Here is an 18204-nt window from a genome sequence, read left to right on the forward strand (position 1 = left end):
CACTTCAAGCCTTCAGTCAAAATCTGCCCCAAACATTCAGCCTTTTCCTCTGTCACCTGTGCCTTCCCTTCAGACACTCCCAGCCTCCCTTCCAGACAGAAAACCGAATCATTTCACACTGGTTTACCCTACCACCTGCTCCTGTTCTCCTGATAGGAGCCAGTCCTTCACATACTGCAATAACCCAATTCCTAGGGATAGAGTAAATTAACTTCTTGCCCAAATAATCCTTTCTGCCTCTTGTCCCCACTCAAAGGCAAAATACTGTTTGCTCTGGAAGTGGGCATCCCCAGAAAGTGTCCTTTAGCAACAGTGGGAATCAGGCTGAAGATGGTACAAGGATCTGGGACTGTGGAGTGCCTGAGTTTAATAATCCTGCACCATTCTGTAAATTCCATCTGATTTCCTACCTGGCAGGATAGCAGTGTCATAAGGACACACACATGGCTCCAAAAGCCCTACCTTCAACAGAGACTCAACAACAGGCTGCAATCCCTTCTTTCCCTCCCTTGGAACAGGGTATTGTTCTTCAGACACCACTTGTCCAGGTTTCCCCAGAGTAATGTGGATAGGCTCCATATCCAGTTTTCCACATTCCCCTGGGAATGCCCACACCTCTGGGTTCTCTCCAGCATTGACAACAGTGCTACCTTCCCCATCATCCCTTACAGTACTAACTCACATTCCCAACTCCAGCCATCAAATCCCCTCCTGGCAAACCACAATCACAACTAGCAATAACCAGAAACTCACGCTTTTCAAACCCATCTCACACATACACCAAACTCTCACAGGCACACCCATTTGCCACTTTTATTTGCTGGCAAAACTCAAATTAACACACGCATCTTTCCCACAAATGAAAAGAACATCTGAATAATTGTTCCCCCTTTGCCATAAAATTCAAATGATGATAGCAGATCCTGACACCCTTAATAACCCATGTCTAGTGTTTCATTCCTTCCCACTCGCTGTTCTGGTGGCTGCCCCCTTCCCTTTGGTCCTGGGGTTCCCAGCACTTTTTCCTGCCGGGGATTGTAAAAACTGCGATTCTTCTTGCCTGTGCCTTTACCTTTTCCTCACATTATCTTCTTTCATATCTTTCTAACCAGTGTATCCAGAGACTTACTCGGTCCTTCCACCTACTTCCTGTGGTTGCTCATTCTCGCATGGTTCAAAATCACTCCCTTCTCCAGTTACACAAACAAGATCATTGAAAGAAAATCCTAATTCTTCCACATGCAATGCACATTTCCCAGACATTCCATTCTCCTCCTCCTTGTGCTCAGCCTTCTCTCCCCACACCGTACTCCAGAGCCGGTCCCTTTCCAGTGCGGGCGCAGGGCAGTGAGCGCACAACCCCAAACCTGCACCTGGCTCACAATTGCCCGGGAGGGCTGGGACTTTAGGAACAACACCTCCTTATTTTCCCTCTCCTGGAAGCCGGGAACCCAAAAGGCTTGCAGCTGGCCGTGTATTGGACTGCAGATTTCCAAAATAAGGCAGGGCACTTCCCAGTCTTCACGGTTAGCCTTAACCATCCATATTTTGCACACTCCCTTCAAGCAGTGCCTTCCCAAACCAACACCAAATTTCCCCTCCACCATATCACGCACCTCCAGCTCCTCTTGCCGTATGCCGGATCCAGACGGTGGGAGGATCCTGGACCCAGCTCCCAGTTGCCAGGAAAACTCCACAAACCAGAGGTTTATATCCAAAAAAGAGACAGACGAGTCCTGCAACTTTATGTGGATAAATGGAGAGATCCCACCGGGGCACAGCGTCGCAGGCTTTTCTCTCAGGGTTTCATAGGGCGCAGCCTCCTTTTATCCTAATTCCCGGCCGCACGTTGCCCTCTCCCTTTCCCCATTGGCCGAGGTGCCAGTAGGGACAGCCTTCCCGAACTGCCTGCCCCATGTTCCCCCCTTGAAGCTGCTGTGTTACCCCCAAGTTCAGCAGTTTGTGCAGAGCCTTGTCTGTGTCAGTAGCCGAGCTGTCTGAGCTCTGCACAAACCCGCCGCCCAAAGTCTACAGAGACATTAAGACCTATTCCAAAGACGTTAACACCACACCTTCACCCATCAAATTGTTTGTAAAGACATCAGCTTTCCTCCCACTACTCACAGCAGGGTGGTTCTAACATCATGATCTTCAAGATCTCTTCCAACCGAGGTCACTCTCTGATTCTTCCTTACTCCCATAACCATTTTCCAGGCTCTGGTCCTGGCAGGGATGGGGCAGGTGGGCTTGGGGTGCTCAAGGCTTGGAGCATCCATGGTAGCGTGGTTCCCACTCTCCCTGGTCTGAGAAGGGGTCGGGACCTTTCCTGCGGCAGGACTGCTGGAGTTAGGGCAGCCAGGCTGCAAGGGCAAGGCTTGGAGAAAAGCGCTGCCACCCAGATTCTCCACGTGGATTTGTTTCCTTCCTTTGATCATATGGGACAGATGTAGAAAAGTCCAGACGTATTTAATCTTAAATCAATTTACTGCAACTATCTAAAACATTAAAAATGAAAAATGTGCATATATTGTGAAAAGAGGGTGTGAAATACGCCTCTTGTCAGTGCATTTGTTTAGGGTGCTGCTGTGCAAAGTCATCCTGAAACCAGCTCCCTACTGCACTAGCAATAAAAGATCGAAGAGGGAAGTTCAGTGTTTGTACTTGTTCGTTTTCACCGACTTAAGCAAAAAACTGCCAGTCATGTCAAATTAAATTATATGGTTTTGTATTTCCATTATATTTATATTACACTGTATTACTGTAGTTGAATTAGACTATTTTCCACGGGGTCTGGGCTGTGACTACTGAATTTAACTCACTTTACGCAAGAGCTCCCCTTAATTAGACTTGAGCTGAGAGCAGAATTGCTTTGACTAACGCTGCAGACCATTATGGCAGCAGAATACCACAGGCTCTTAAATTACTTCAAAAGAGATATTCACTTTCTGAACAGCTGGAACTGGATGGACAATTCCAGAAATCCTTCTCAGTGAGCATCTTGACCCTGGGGAGACAGCAGTCCTTGGTCAGGCCCCACCACCCCTTACAAACCAGCCTGGCTGTCTCCTTCCACAGCTCCTTCACCCATCACTCCTTCACCAGGTTTCAGTCGTCTCACAGCAGGATTTCTGGGAGTCCCTGCACTGTTCCTGGAAATGAGAACTGTGGGAGCTGTCTCGTTTTCTGTACCTCTTTCCTAAACTTGTCAGCAACTCTTGATGCCTCCAGAGGCCAAGTTAACAAGTAAGGGCATCAAAAGGAGCGTTGCCTTCATCAGAAATGTGTCATCAGTTCAGTGACAACAAACAATCCCCTCATTCCATCATGAAAAACACATTGCTGTTCTCTGGGAGTTTGTAATATTCAGAAACCACACATGTTGCAAAATACCCTCCAGCCAGCGTAATAGATATTCAGCAGTATCAGTAGAAATCTCCAAAAAGTTACTAATTTTGAACTTCTGCACAGGAATGTTAGAAAATAATTTAATTTTATTCCTATTTATTTAACCCTCCTGTGTTCCCACTTACCTCTCTGCTATCACAAGCTTACTGACTTTCTCAGTTTCTCCTTATTATGGGACAAAGCTTTAGAGGCAATTTAGCCAGTATGAATCAGAGGCAGGTTTCTCCCTTGTTTTATGTTTTATCCTTAAGGATGTTCTTGGGCTATTTTATTTTGCAAGAAAGCTCAAAACCCAGCAAATGACAGCAGGAGTTGTGGAAATTGTAAATGTTCATGGTGCTATCCATGCTGGCAATACCAGCATTAAAGCAATCATCCCTTTGCACAAGTATTTGTAACTTATTTTAAATTTTAACTTTTATAAAGGAAGGGTCATCTTCAGAAGGCAGAAGATTTTCCACACGTGTAGGTAAGGATCTACACAAGACACAGTTTATGCCTAAGGAATACAAAACTTTGGATTTTGTAAAGCAATATTCATCTGTTCTGAAAAACAGGAAAGGCATGAATGCTCGAGAATGATTGCTGATAATTCAGTAAAGAGAAAATTAATGTGAAAGAACTTGAATGAATCATTTAAAGCCTGTCTTTTTAATCTTTTTTTTTTTCCTTCTCATTCTTGACTGGCCACATATAAATTGCTATAAAAATGAACAATCTCTGATATAAATGTAAATCAGGAAGACATTCCTTAACTTAATCAAACTAAGATATGACACCAGACCTTCCTCATTTGTCTAGGTTTTGTCAAAAGCTGTGCTATCACAGCTCCTCACCTAAATTAGGGAGGTGCTTACATGCGTGCTGCAAGCATTCTCATTAGTGTCTTAATAGTGAAGAGCCAAACGCTGCAGCAGTAGGTGAATGCTAACACCAGTTAGAAGTGTGAGAGCTTGTTTTCTGCGGAAGGATGTAATTCCTTGGCAATTCCCAGAGCTGTTGATTAGCTGCAGAGCAGGCAAACATCGCTGGGCTGCAGAGGCAGAGTTCCCTGGGAAGGTCTCAGTGGTCTGCAGCAGGAGCTTGGTGTGCAGTGCAGGAAATAAATGGGTCACATCCTCCGGGCCTTCTGGGGCCACCAGGTCTGAGAAAACCTATCTGGTGCCTCTTCCAGTCCTCCCCTCGCTGAGAGCTGGAGGATTTGCCCCGAAATGAGCAGTGTTGACTGGAGGCTGCCTGCGTGTTTCCCAGCTCCACGGTGAGGTGTTCAGGCAGCAGGGATCAGGAGCGCACTAAAGGACGTGCTTTAGCCCAGGTGATGCCTTGCCTTTCCTGGCACCTGTCTTGGTGTTACTGATCAGCAGAAAGAAAGCTCTGAGGAATTCTGTGGCCGTTCTGTCACCTAAATAAATAAATAAACAAACAAGGGGAGCAGCATTCTGCACCAATTAATTAAACAAACCGATATGAATTCCGCGCTTAAATCGCGCTTTGCATATCCATAATCTCTGCACTACATTTTATGTATACTTTACCCTTGGGTAAAAATTTGTGAGCATATAAATGCTTTCTCATATAATCTTGCTAAAGCACGCTCTTCTCTATAAATATTCATACCACTGCCAAAACATTTGCAAGCTTTCCCCAAAGGTGAAATATGTGTAATGTACTTTGCCTTCTGGGTATAAATATTATCCAATACATTTTGGTTAATATGAATACACTAATTATTCTTGTAACCCTTTTTAAAAGGGTCATCGTCATGATGTGAATTTTTTAAAAATGTAATTACAGTAATTGGATACTTAATCTAATTAAAATTGGCTTTATCTTTAATGGGAATTTTTCTAAAGAGGCACGATGACAATTGACTTTCTGATAATCACTGTTTTCTTTCAGCTAGAGGATGCATTTAGTACAGAAGGAACCAGAGAACGTGGCCTCTTTACCATGTGCCAGCCACCTTTAGGGCCAGTTAAACTACAGTTTTATCCATTACCAGGAAAAACTTCCACTTTACTTAGAAATGAAAGTTCTTCAGGCTGAATTGATTTAATTGTAGCTCAGGTAGAGATAGTTCAGGGAGTGTTTATAGTGCTGATTATGAGGAGGGTGGCAGCTTCCCAAAGCCTGGCTCTGTTCAAGTATGTAGGCACAGTCGTGTTTAATGAGCTTCCCTGTCTTTGGGAGGTGCACCTGGATGGACCCCAGCAGAACTTTAGACAATTTGGATTATTTCCTGGGTTTATAATATGGACCAACGTTTCTAGTGGGCTCTCTTAAAGGCACTTTCCATGCAGAGTGACAGGCAGGACTGCCACTGCTCAAAGGGGGAGAATTATTTTGAGTCCACACTACATCTTTTACTGGGGGAAACCAAGGAGAACAAGTTAGGAGGTGTATGGGAAAGAGTGGAGAAGTGGATTCATGTCGCTGCCTTCAGACACCTGTGACATAAACATTTATGTCTGCTATAAAGCTGCTGCATCTTTCAGGGCCTTTGCTTTACTGGAAGCCAGGCAAGAGGGGAAGGTCTTCAAGGAAAATCAATCTACTGTTTTGTAGGCTCAACTTGCCTATGTGTGTTCCCATATGACAAGACAGACATATATTTCATAGAGGAATAAATCATTGTTTTCTAAGAAGGATAATCATCTACGTCTACAAAGTATTTTCTAAAGAAAAGTTAGAAAAAAAGATAGATTACATAGAATGGGCCAAATCCTGACCTAGTGCAAGGAGACACCACTGGTTTTGACATACCTGTATTTGACTGTTCTCAGTCTCAGCCCTCTTGCAGCCCCCTTGGGCAGGCAATCAGCTAATGAACAAAGAGACCAGGCTGTAATCCTGTGCTGTTTTTTGGGTCAGGGTGAATACATGTGTACCTGCTTCTGCTGAGCATGTGAGGTAGCAGTGACTGCAGAGCTGCTGAAGGAAAAGAGCATGGAGGTGATGCTGTGATTGAAAGACTGTGTTTCAGCAGCAGCCTGTATGTAGAACATGATAGCAAGGAAGCTTCTAAGAGAGCCACTTATGTACTGCAAAAGAATCATAAATTTTGGAGTGAAATTAGCACTGATTAAAATAAGCATTTCAATTAAAAAAACAGGTACCAGGAAAAGTTGATCATAAAATGAATGCATAAGTTCAAAACAGCATCAGAAGTACCAAGGAAGCCTCAAGTTTTATCTACAAACTGCAAGTGGACTCAAACTTTAGCTTTCAGCTTATGAAACACATTTGCCATATGAAAAAATATTGATACTGAAAATATTGAAAAGCAAGTAATTTCCCATTGGTTTGTTTTATCAAAGTGATATCTCTGTGCAAGCTGGACACTGGAGAAAGAAATAAGGATATTATCTGCTAGCCTTCACTAAGCTTGAAGATTCCAGGTTGGAATTGAACATGGAGGCAGCATTGAACTTTTCAGTGCACCTTTAGTGGCAAAACCCCTGTGCATTGGCAGGTGAGACACACAGACATGGCAGAGTGGGGAGGTTCTGCTGCTATTACAAAAAGTGCATTTTTAGCCCTGGCAGTACTGCAGAAATGCTGTGGGAGGTGAGGAAAGGGAGCACCAGTGGTGGTGGCCAGCAGTGTGAACTGCCGTTTTTCCAGACCTGAAGAACCTTCTGGTTGGTGTTTTTGATTTGAGGCCATTATTATCTACTCAATATAAAAGAGCTGAGGCCACAACAACTTGCTAGAAAAAATCTGAGTTCTTCAGAAATAAGAGCCATAGGAATTCCTGTCCCTATTCACAAGGCCAGTTCAAGCTACACTTGCAGTAGCCTGTGACTGAGGAATCTTGGCAGATGCCCATCTGAATACTTAGAAAAACAGAAGCAATGTGGATTCACAATCTGTCTTGGGTAAAATCTCTGCATTTACATTTACAATCTGCTGATGTAGTCTCCAGCTAGGCTTATTGTGGAACTAATATCAAACATTGCTCTAAGCATGAGAGAAAAGTGTTGCTGGCTGGAGAAAATAGATGTGTTCAGGAAGGAAAAGAGTCTGCTGCCTCTCTTCTCTTTGCAGACATGCAAATGTTCCTCATCTATCGGTGTTGCAGTGTAGGAAGAGACTGCCAAGTAACCAACTTGGCCTGCACATATCCTACAAAACCACAGGAAAAGTTTTCTTGCCTAAAGGACAGCTGCTCTTGTCTAAGAGAAAGGTCTCTAACAAAGTGTGATGTAAAAATCTTGCAGAGGAGATCAGATATTTCTAATAAAGGAAGGCGAGACATGACCTTTGCTTTGACCATACCTAAAAAAGTGGTTGCCACTTTCCAAAATCCTGCTATCCACAGGATTATTTCAGAGAGCAATTCAATGCTATGCACAGAGAGAAATGGGCACTTGAGTGCTAGTGACTCCCTTTGCAGCAGCTTTCATATCTTACTTGCATCACAGGCAGGGGGAAAAAAATCCGAATCCACGAGATTAGTGAAAAGATGTGCAATTTTTGGATGTCTCACAGAGCAGCCTATGTACCTATATTCCAGCACTGTGGAGATGGGAATGGGCCCAGCTGAGTGTAGGTAGTAAAATATAGATAGTTCACACACAGCTTCTGTCCAGCAGAGAGACAGGAACTGGGAGTGAAATTTGAGTAAAAAAAAACCCACTTGGTTTTCACTGAAAATATGAAAGTATCCTGAAAACAAGGCATGGAAAAACATAAATTTGAATAAGAAAACTAACCCAGCACCTAGAAATATGGGAGGCATGCTTGGAGGTGGGGGAAATCTTTTAGCACAGCTGGAACCACTGCTTAGTAGGTTGGTAGGATGGTCAATGCTAATTATCACGGGGTGGCTCAGGAAAGGCCAAGAAAGCAGACAAAAATTTACAATGCCATCTCCTTTCAGATGAAAGCTGCAATAGAAATCTCTTTACTGCTAAAATCCTGTGGTCAGAAAGCAGCTGTTCCTGGGTAACTGAATACTAGAGGCATTAAGTAAAGAATCCTGCAAAATTCCTTGATGGGCAACCCATTTTGTATTTAGGGTTATGCTTTGTAAAGAAACACCAAACTGCTGGGCACTTGGCCATTCCCACCATCTCCTGTGGCCCACAACACTCCACACACCACATCCATTCTCATTTCTTAGCAAAATCCTCTGATAATACAGAGCCTGCAGCCATTTCTACACCAGGCATCTCAGCAACACCTAAAGCCTCAAATTTAAAAGCTTGTTGGCTTTTGTACTTAACCTCTAAGCTCTTGCTCTTGAAAAGTTTCTTTCAAGGTGAAAAATTTGGAAGCACAATTTCAGTTTTTCCAGGAGATGGCAGTGCCACTACAGAAAATAGCTGGGTGGTTGAGCTGCTAAGGTGACTGTTCCGTAATTTGCCAGTTTAAAACTCATATATAACAAGTTTTGATTTTTTTTTTTTTAATAGATGATCAGATAATTATACCTCAATGACTGTCAAAAGCAATAATGATAGCACTCATTACAAGTTTAAAGTGTGTCTGAATTCCCAAGGGCTCACAACAAGTATTAATTCATCTGAATGGAAACAGGAGACATAATTGGGCAGTAACTCATTTCTATCACACATAGTGTATGCTATAATTAATTTTCACCTCACGTTTTCACTCTGGATGTTGAACTTCCCTCCTTACACCCATCTCCTCTGACTGGGGCAAGTGCAGGTGTGGCAGGAGTTGCAGCAGCAGGCAAGTAGGCAGCAAACTCTGGGTTCAGTCTGAGGAAATGCCATAGCACATCTGGCAGCACCCAGCAGATCTGAAGTGTAAAGCAGGTGAATAAATGTATTGAAAATTAATAAGGAACAGAGCACTGCACCAGATGCAGTGGTATGCTAAGTACATTGCTAAATAGATTGCAATATGCTAACTAGAGTGTCTAAAATATATTCTTGCTTTCATGAACTTTTTGAGCTGATGCCTTTAATTTTCAGGTTGAGCTTGATTTCTGATTATTTTTGTCACATCGTATTTCAAGGATTTTTTATTATGATTACATGTGATTTACTAAAAATAACAGATCAATGAAAAGATGCAGAACTTACTGTGCTTCTCTTTCCATTCACTTATTATATTTTCATAAGTCTTTCATTACAAAAAAAAGGGCCTCTATTCACACTAGAAAGGCTACCTACCAGTTCAGTGAGAAGGAGGCAAGCAAAGAGTTATTCTACACCCTGCTAACATATTCATATAAAACTCATCCAATTTTGTTAAGACCTTTTGTGGAGAATCAAAAGTTAGCTAAGATTGTATTGTAATTCCTCTTCCTGACCTGAAAGTCACACAGCTGGATTCAAGTAGGCCAGAAATATGTGCTTTATAGAAGCACCTTGTGGTTGGGGCTGTTTTTGAAGCTCTGAAAGTTTATGCTGCTGACCCTGCCCCCTGTACCAACGACCGAGTCTCCAGTAGGACCTCATGGCAGAAGACAATTTGTCACAACTGTCAAATAACTGGCAGAAGGAAAGATCCACCTTGTTTCATCCATGTCAGCCCCCACATTTCCCTTGTAACAGGGCAAGAGTGGCACACTGCTCATTAGACCCGAGAGATTCCGGTTCTGTGGGACACATCAAAATCTAAATACCCTGGAGGAAAATAATTTGCTGCTTGATCCAATGGCACCTTTTGAAGTCGGTGTAAAAACGTTCATTAGCATCAATGAGATTCAGATTAGATCCTTGTTTCATAGTCAGCAGTAATAGAACATAATTGGCTGCTCAACATCATATTTTGCAAATCATAGGAATTCATAGAAAGCCGTGTCAACAGCAGCCTCATTTGTTAGAGCAGCAGCAGCACCTCCAAGCCTTTTACAGCCTGACAGGCACAAATGTTCTGTCATTTGCATCCCTCCTAGGGGTGCTGAACTGGGTCCCAAACTGTGTGGGAACATCCCTTCACTGGTGGGTGTTGGCATGAAGGAGTCATAATTTGCCATATTGGACATAACTAAGACACAAGAAGGGAATTAAGGCATGGCACAGTAACATTTTATATGTGTAAATTTTAGTTCTCCTTGTTAAGGATGGCAGTGAAGTAACTGGTAATGGTACTTTGCGTTACATACACGATAAAAACATCAGGAAATTAATGTACATTGCAGCTTATCTCTCTGTTATTTATCCCTTTTAATTTACTGATTAGTCTTTACAAAAATAACCCCACATAAATAAGGTACTTAAATAATAATTTTTCAAATATAACATTCCACTCGCTTATTAAACTGTGCATCAGATGAGCAGGACAGGGTGACACTAAGAGCTAATCAACAGGAGCTCAGGTCTGATATGGCTGATAACTCTCATGCTAGGGAAAAGGAAATTATCACTCACCCTGATTTCTGACTAAGCAGTGCTTCCAGCAGCCTCACAAAGGTCATGGCATGACTCTGCACTGGTGGCTAAGAGGATGGCTGGGCAGGGCTTGAAAACTGCACTTGGGTAGAGCCACCTGGATTTATATCCATTCAGCACTTAATTCAGCACCTGAATGAAATGCTGTCATTTGGTACAAGCAGTGCCAACACAGGTGTCCCAGACTGTGTTATTCAGAGGTGTTACTCTGTACAGTGAGCACCAGACAGGCCAGGTCATTGTGGAGTGTGGGGTACCTAAGCCAGCAAAAAGAGCACAGCAAGTTCCTGTTATATATGAGAAACAGCCAAGTGTCAGGGGCAGAACATCTCTCATGCACACACCTGATAGCATGCAAATGTCAGTAAAACTCCTACCAGGCCTTGGAAGAACACAACCCCCCCAAAAAAACCTGATGGAGCTGGAAGCAAACTAGATGAAATAAGACTGAGACCACGTTCACAGTCACCCGTTGTCACCAAGGTAATTTTCACAAGTAAAACCCTGTACCTTTGAAGGCTGCTGAAGTGCAGCTTATTCTGGGATGAGATTCAATGCCGTTCTCATTGCAGGAATACACGTGCAGCCCAACTCCATGCAGCACATCCATCCTTCTGCAGCCCCAGGCAGGGTTAGTCACCAAAGGACAGCAGATCAAAGAGCAGAACACTAACCAGGGTCTCAGGGGACTTGTTATTTCTGGGACAGCTACTCTCCATGTGTCTTTACTGAAGTCATTCAACCTCTCTTATCTTTCATTTCTGCTTGGTTGGAATGTTCCAGTTGCTACCAGGGCTTCAGCTGCAGTCCCCATTCTATGCATTTACAGCTCAGTTGAAGCTTCTGGGCACACCACTATTGCTACTACTGACAGATGGTTCCCACAAGTGAGGAAAAGAAGAATGCCACGAATATGGCTTGTTTTAGAAAGTGCCATTCTCAGAAACTGAAGAGACACCCTCAAAAAGAGGCACTGGGGCTGCAACACCACCGGGGTGAAGGAAGATTCAAGGGCTTGGCCAAGAGGGTAGGAGTGATAGCCTGTGATTTTTCAGTGATTGGCTGAGAAAATATTCAAGTTTAAATAATCTCTGGATGTGCAGCATTAGGGACAGTTAATACAGAGTTCCCATTAAAAATCTCTCAAGAGATCTTGCCAGATTAAATAAAACTAGCCCAAAGGCCTAAATTCTGTCTGTAACTCAGGCATCATCCACTGAAATGAAAAAGCCCCTGAAGAACACAAACCAGCCCAGCCACATGGGCTGGCACTCACCCCACGTGTGTCTCCACCCCACCAGCACCTCTTGCTATCCTCCCTGCTCCCTCCAGCTCTGGTCCCAGCCACTCTCACAGCCCACTCTGGAGCTCTGCTCACACACAGATTTCACACTGGAAAATGCCTGGAGGAAAGGCAGTTGGTTGATCCCATGAGGACCAAGGCTGGATGTGCCTGGCACAACTGCTATTGAAAACCTGGAAGGCTGCACCTGCCTTTGGGGTAAGGATGGCTGTGAGGACTCTTTAGTTGGTACTGCTGGCTCACACAGTAGTGACAAATGAAAAAATATAAGCAAAATAAATGAAAGAAAGTGAAATAATCCCTGGGTTATTAGTAGGCATGAGCTGATGGTACAGGTTTCCCACTTTCCCCCATTACATCCTTCGGCTGTGCAGCAGACCATCACATTGTGCCACAGCCTGTGGTACAACTACAGCAACCAGGCTCTTCTCCTGGTGGCAGCCAGATCTCTGGTGGCACTGCTGCTGAGCTGGGGGCAGCAGATCTGCGAGCCACAGCTCTGCAGTGTGCCCAGCTCATCTAACACACTGGCCAAAATTTTTATGCCAGTCATTACTGCTTGCATTTGGCAAACCCTGGCACTACCAAGTACCTGCACCTGCAAATAATTCCCTGGGAGCTGCTGGCGTTGCTGGTGCAGCTTGGAGCTCAGCAGCCTCTCTGCTGGTCCATTAACTCCAGGAAATGTTTATTATGAAGCAAGAACTTATTCAACCAAATCTCACAACAAATAGAAAGCATAAGAAAAATATTAGGTCAGCACTTGATAAAAGAGTGAAAGATATGCTGTTTACCAGGGTAGGTCTCAGTGCTGTTTAATTCCTGTAAGGAGCAGTTGCAGGAGGAGATCTGACTGCACAGCTACAAGGCACAGCTTTAAGCAGACTTTTCCTCTCTGGTCTGTGGGAGTTGCTCACCTGTGCTTCAGTCATTGGAAATGCAAGGCTAGCTCTCTTAAACCTTACCAAAACCCAGTGGGGTTCAGGCTCAGGAGTCCTGTGTGTCTGAGGACATTGAGGCGCCTCAGTCTGTCTGGCTGGCAGGTTGGGGTGTGGGATGCAGTGCCAGGCACAGATCCATCCTGCTGCACTGGCACACAGTCCAAGATGTGGTGCAGCTTCTCCAGGAGTTCATCCATGCACATCCATCTTCAGTAAGGGACAGTTTATAGATCGAAACAGAGGATAATGGGAGCACAGCAATTTAAATCAAAGTAGTTAATTGCACCTAAGCATTCCTACCATCCTCTTGGTTTCCTAATTGCTGATATACTTAACACTGATTTTATCAATAGTCCATGATATATAAAATTACTTCATATCAGCTCATTAGTGAATTAATTATAGGAAGGACACACACATCAAAGCCAAACATAGACTGAGGACTCAAACTTTTCCTTGAGCACAAGGAGCAGCTCTAGTGCAGTGGTGCCAATTCCCACTGGTCTGTGTGTTTTTCCAGGTACTTACTCACAGCAATGCTGTTTTGCAAAGGACAGGTAAGGAGGAGATGTGGCCACCATGCCAGGACCAGCCTGTCATTTCAGCTTTTTGGGACTTTATCTTCAGGGAAAAAGCAGTTCCTGGGTAAACCACAGGTCAGAGTTGCAGCCAACAGATCAATGGCTTAGAGAAAGTACAGAATTAAAATTTATAGATACATATATATATATATATATATATATATGTACCACTTTTTGAACCTTCTTCAAATAGCTGAATGAGTATGCTAAGAAATGGGATATAAAGTTAATTTTTCTATGAGAGTATCTCACTACAACAACAGAGAAAAATATTAGTTATAATTGAACAAGCACTCTAAACTGTGTTCAGTGACTGCCTTCTCTATTGCTGGCTTTGGTGAGAGTAAAATACCGTATATTTTCCCTACATTGCACAAGAACTGGGTGAACTTAATGCTTCTGATTACCCGACCCAACAAACAAAGTCATTTCAAGCCACCCCATTTTACTACTAAGTCTAGAAAAGGACAGCTGATGTGCAACAACCCTCGGAGTGATGGTCTGTCCATAACCTGGAGGTCATCCCACTCATTTATGAGTAAGGACAGATAAGATTGTTCAGTAATTTGTGGGGTTTTGCCTTTTTCTTTCCTGGTCAAAGTGGAGCAGGAAATGGAGGAAGGCTCTTGCTCCAACAGAGTTTTTATCACACAGCAATCTTCTCTTTTATTGTTCAGTAAGTAAAAATTTGATCAATTCTCTATTTTAAACATCATTGACAGAGCGAAATGATCCCACTTTCTTCCCAACACTGGCAAATGAATGGTTTCAGTTTCCTCATCTAGGGTCTCTCCCTTTTGTAGGGCTGGAGACCCCTCTGCCCAATCTGCTCTTGGTCTTCTTCCCTTCAGCTTCTGCATTTGATATATTTGTGTATAATGAAAATATGAACAGCCAACTAAAGTGAACAATATGAATTTTAGATTTGCAGCCTTTCCATTTACTATTTACAGAGAAACCCGAACTCCAGTGTTTGCTTCATGCTGATTATCCTTCTGGGGATTAAAAAAAAAAAAAAAGGCGTTGATTTTTCTCTTACCCTAATTTCCTCACTGCTTCTGTGCAAACAGTCTATAAACCTCCTTACACTATTTTTTTCCCTCCTGTTGAAGACCAAAGTGAGGACTTTTTGCAGCCACAGACTCCTTCTGAGTGCCTGGTTTGTCCCATTTCTCACCCCAGCCTGCAGTTACCCCTCTGGTTTCATGTGCCGATTTACTGCTAAAGACTGCCTTTTCCATTAGGGGAGAAGAAGGGAGGGAGTACCAAACAAACTCCAGTGGCTGCATTCAAAGTGTAATGCTTCTTATCACAAATAATTTAAAAAATGCAAGAACCCCAATTTGCAGCTAGGAGGCCCACTTGAGGGATCAGTTAAAATTTACTCCTTTATACGCATGCCAACTTTGACTTCAAAAAGACTTTATTCCCAAGGATAAACAACCCAATATTTGTGTAATATAATTAAGTGAAGGCATCTTTAAATGTCATACCAGCTTGTGCCATGCTTTAAATTGTTATGCATCAACAGAATTTAACGAGATGGCCAAGGATCCTGCTTCCTGCGTGAATGCGATAAGCCACAAATACTGTATAGCTCTTTAATAGATTGCCAAAATAAAGCATTTTGTATGCAAATTATTCATGGAGTGGCAAAGCTAATATAGTGCCAAAATTACGCCCACTGGTCCCCTGCAATTAGTAGTTAAGTTGAAGTATCTTCAAACTGCAGAATTTCTTTCAGTGTCTCCCAATACTTGAAACATCTTTTCATTTATGAAAATAGGAAATAGCAGCTTTTATTTTCTCTTTAAGATTTAGGGTATGTGTGCTATAGCAGAGAAGTGGCAAGAGGGATCTAATCAGAATAATTGCACATAGGCTACCCAGGAAATAAATATGAAAGTCCAGTGACTTGCAAGAAAGTTGAAGGAGAAAGGAAAAATTTGATTTCCCCCTCCCCAGCCCCATACCCCTGAAATAAAGTCTGTGAGTGCTGTGAAGTGGGTCTCAAAAAGCTAAGTGGAAAAAACCACAGCAAGACTGAAGAGAAATTGCAAGCATTTGCCAACAGCTGGGAAGGGATTTTGGTGTGCCCCCAGGTACAGCACCTTCCCATCTCCTCCTGGAGTCCCCCTGTTCAAAAGAGAAAACTTCCTTGGGGTGCAGCAGGCATAGGAGCTGCCACCATGAAAGGCCCACACCTCCAAACCATTTAAGATATAGTTTCACTGGCAAGAAATCACCTGCAATGTTCTTTTCCAGTAGATTCAGGGATAAGCCATCCATAACTAGGAGTTTCTAGTTTCAGGTTAAGTACACGAACAACCACCAGGCACATCACTTGGGAAATACTTGCAAAACTCTCAATTTTCTGCGAAGTAATAATGCTCTGCCTTGAATATTGGATACAGGAATCCTTTGTCAGAAACAGAAAGAAAGAAACAGGATTTCCCAGTCTCCACATTTCCAGTGAAAAATCTCGTTCCCTCTTTTTCTGCTAAGACAAACGTAGGGCTGGTGAGGGACCTGTGGCAGCATTGCTCCTTGATGGGCAAATTTTTTGAGGAACCTTAAACTGCAAAGCATCCAGGCTACATTTACCCTCTTTGGTCGTGTGGAGATGGAGCTCAGTGAAGAAGTGGAGGGGCAGGTAGGTCCTGTAGATCAAGTTCCCATTCTGTAGAGGGAACTCCAGCTGTATTTTCCATTTACAACCTAATCATCAGAGTAGTGTGGTACATGCCAGGGGCCTGGGACGGTGATTTAAGGAGCCTGTGTCAAACTGCTTGCACCTAGACGGCCTCTCCAGGCTCACCTGGAGGATTTACTGCCAGCTAAACAACAAATGTAATTTCACCTGCAAACTGTTCTATGAAATGTTGGGGAATACCATAAACAACAGTATTCAGTCCAGTGAGCTCCAAAAGCTGTAATCTACAGCACTCTCCTAACCTGGGGGGCAGTGGGGAGACCCAAAGCCACCGCACCCACTTCCATATTTTGATATTAAGAGAGGGAAAGGACAGCAGGCCTTCCAGCAGAAGGAAAAATAAATACAAGCAGCCACCAGCACTCATAGATCTCGCATTTTGCCATATTTTAGAGTGAGGCGGGTTTAGATGTGTCCTTTTTTACAGGGATGAGGGTTTTAGTGTCTGCCCTGCCGAGGGGAGCGTTCCCACAGCATCTCTGCTGGGCAAGATTTGGCAGAAGGCACGGGGAGCACACTGCCCAGCACTTCCATGCCTGCCATGGGCAGCGCTTGCCAGATGCTATTGGTCAGAGTCCCGCACTGACAACTTGTCACCGACTCCGCCGGCAAAAAATAAATTATATATATATGTATATAAAAAAAAGGCAACCAATGAAAATCAATCTTCTGATGCTCCGCTGCCTTAAATACCAGTGGAGCAAACAAACAGGCCTAAACAATGCAGCAGAAGCCATATATCAATTACCCTGAATGCTGAAGCATCTCCCCTCGGCGGGCTGCGCCGTGCGCCGCGATGATAATGGTGCCGCATTGTTCCCCAGCGCCTGGCGGCCCGATAAGGGCTGCCTGTGCTCAGATGATAATGCAAGTGGGCAGGCTTAACATTGTGATTGGAAAATTTCTTGGGTCTCAGAAAAAGGTTCTATTAAGCCCACTGACCCCAATTGAATATTAATTAGCTAATTAACAGATTTATTGTTCCACGCAATTTCTGGAGAGGCGATTTTTTTTTTTTTTCAAGTGCCATTATTTTTTTAAATTATTTTTTACATTGTGTATAATTGAATCTTTGCAGCTGCCAGCATCTTCTGCATGATTTGGCAAAAAAAAGAAAGAAAAAGCACTTATAGCTTTCCCCTTTTTTTTGAGGCCCAAATGTTTCCAATCGCTTTAGAGAGTGTTTGGGGGTGGGGGAGGGAGGGAGGGGGAAAGACACAGCTGATTTATGTTACATTCTACAGATTTATTTATTCTTAAAAGCTTAACTTAAAAATGTCCACACTTTTTTTTTTTTTTTTTAAATTATGATTCACTGGTCTTTTAGCCTGAGGTTACTACACAGTGCACTGTTATTCCCAGGGAAGACACTGAGGTCCATTCCCTGCCTTTCATACACATCCTTTTAGGCATTAAGCATCTTTGCTCTCCTCTTACCTGTTTGCTCCTGCCCTTTTCTGCCATGTAGACACTTTCTGCCCAGCTGGGAGGGCAGGGACTGGGACCATCCCGACTCTGCCCTTCCACGGACCACATGGCTCCACATCTTTTGCAAAGTGTTTTCCTAAATACTGAATTACTGGTGAAGAGAGGAGAGGTGATGTTTTACCATGTGGATGATTTCTGAGCGTTTCAAAGAAGTTTATTTGGCACAGACTGCTCCAAGAGCTTCACATGGAAGTGAGCAGGGGCCCACAGTGATCTGTCACAGAATGCTGTTTGTTAGGGTGGGGGGGTTGTTGCAAATTTCTTACAAAGCATTTACTGCATCCTATCTTTAGAAAAAGGAGAAAGATGTCTTTTAAATAAACCCATGGTAATTCTGCTGTTCAAAGGCACTAACATAAGCACTTTTTAAAGTTTCAGTATTAAAAATGCAGATGTTCTTGTAATG

This window comes from Catharus ustulatus, chromosome 6 (assembly GCF_009819885.2).
Source record: "Catharus ustulatus isolate bCatUst1 chromosome 6, bCatUst1.pri.v2, whole genome shotgun sequence".
Lineage (NCBI taxonomy): Eukaryota > Metazoa > Chordata > Aves > Passeriformes > Turdidae > Catharus > Catharus ustulatus.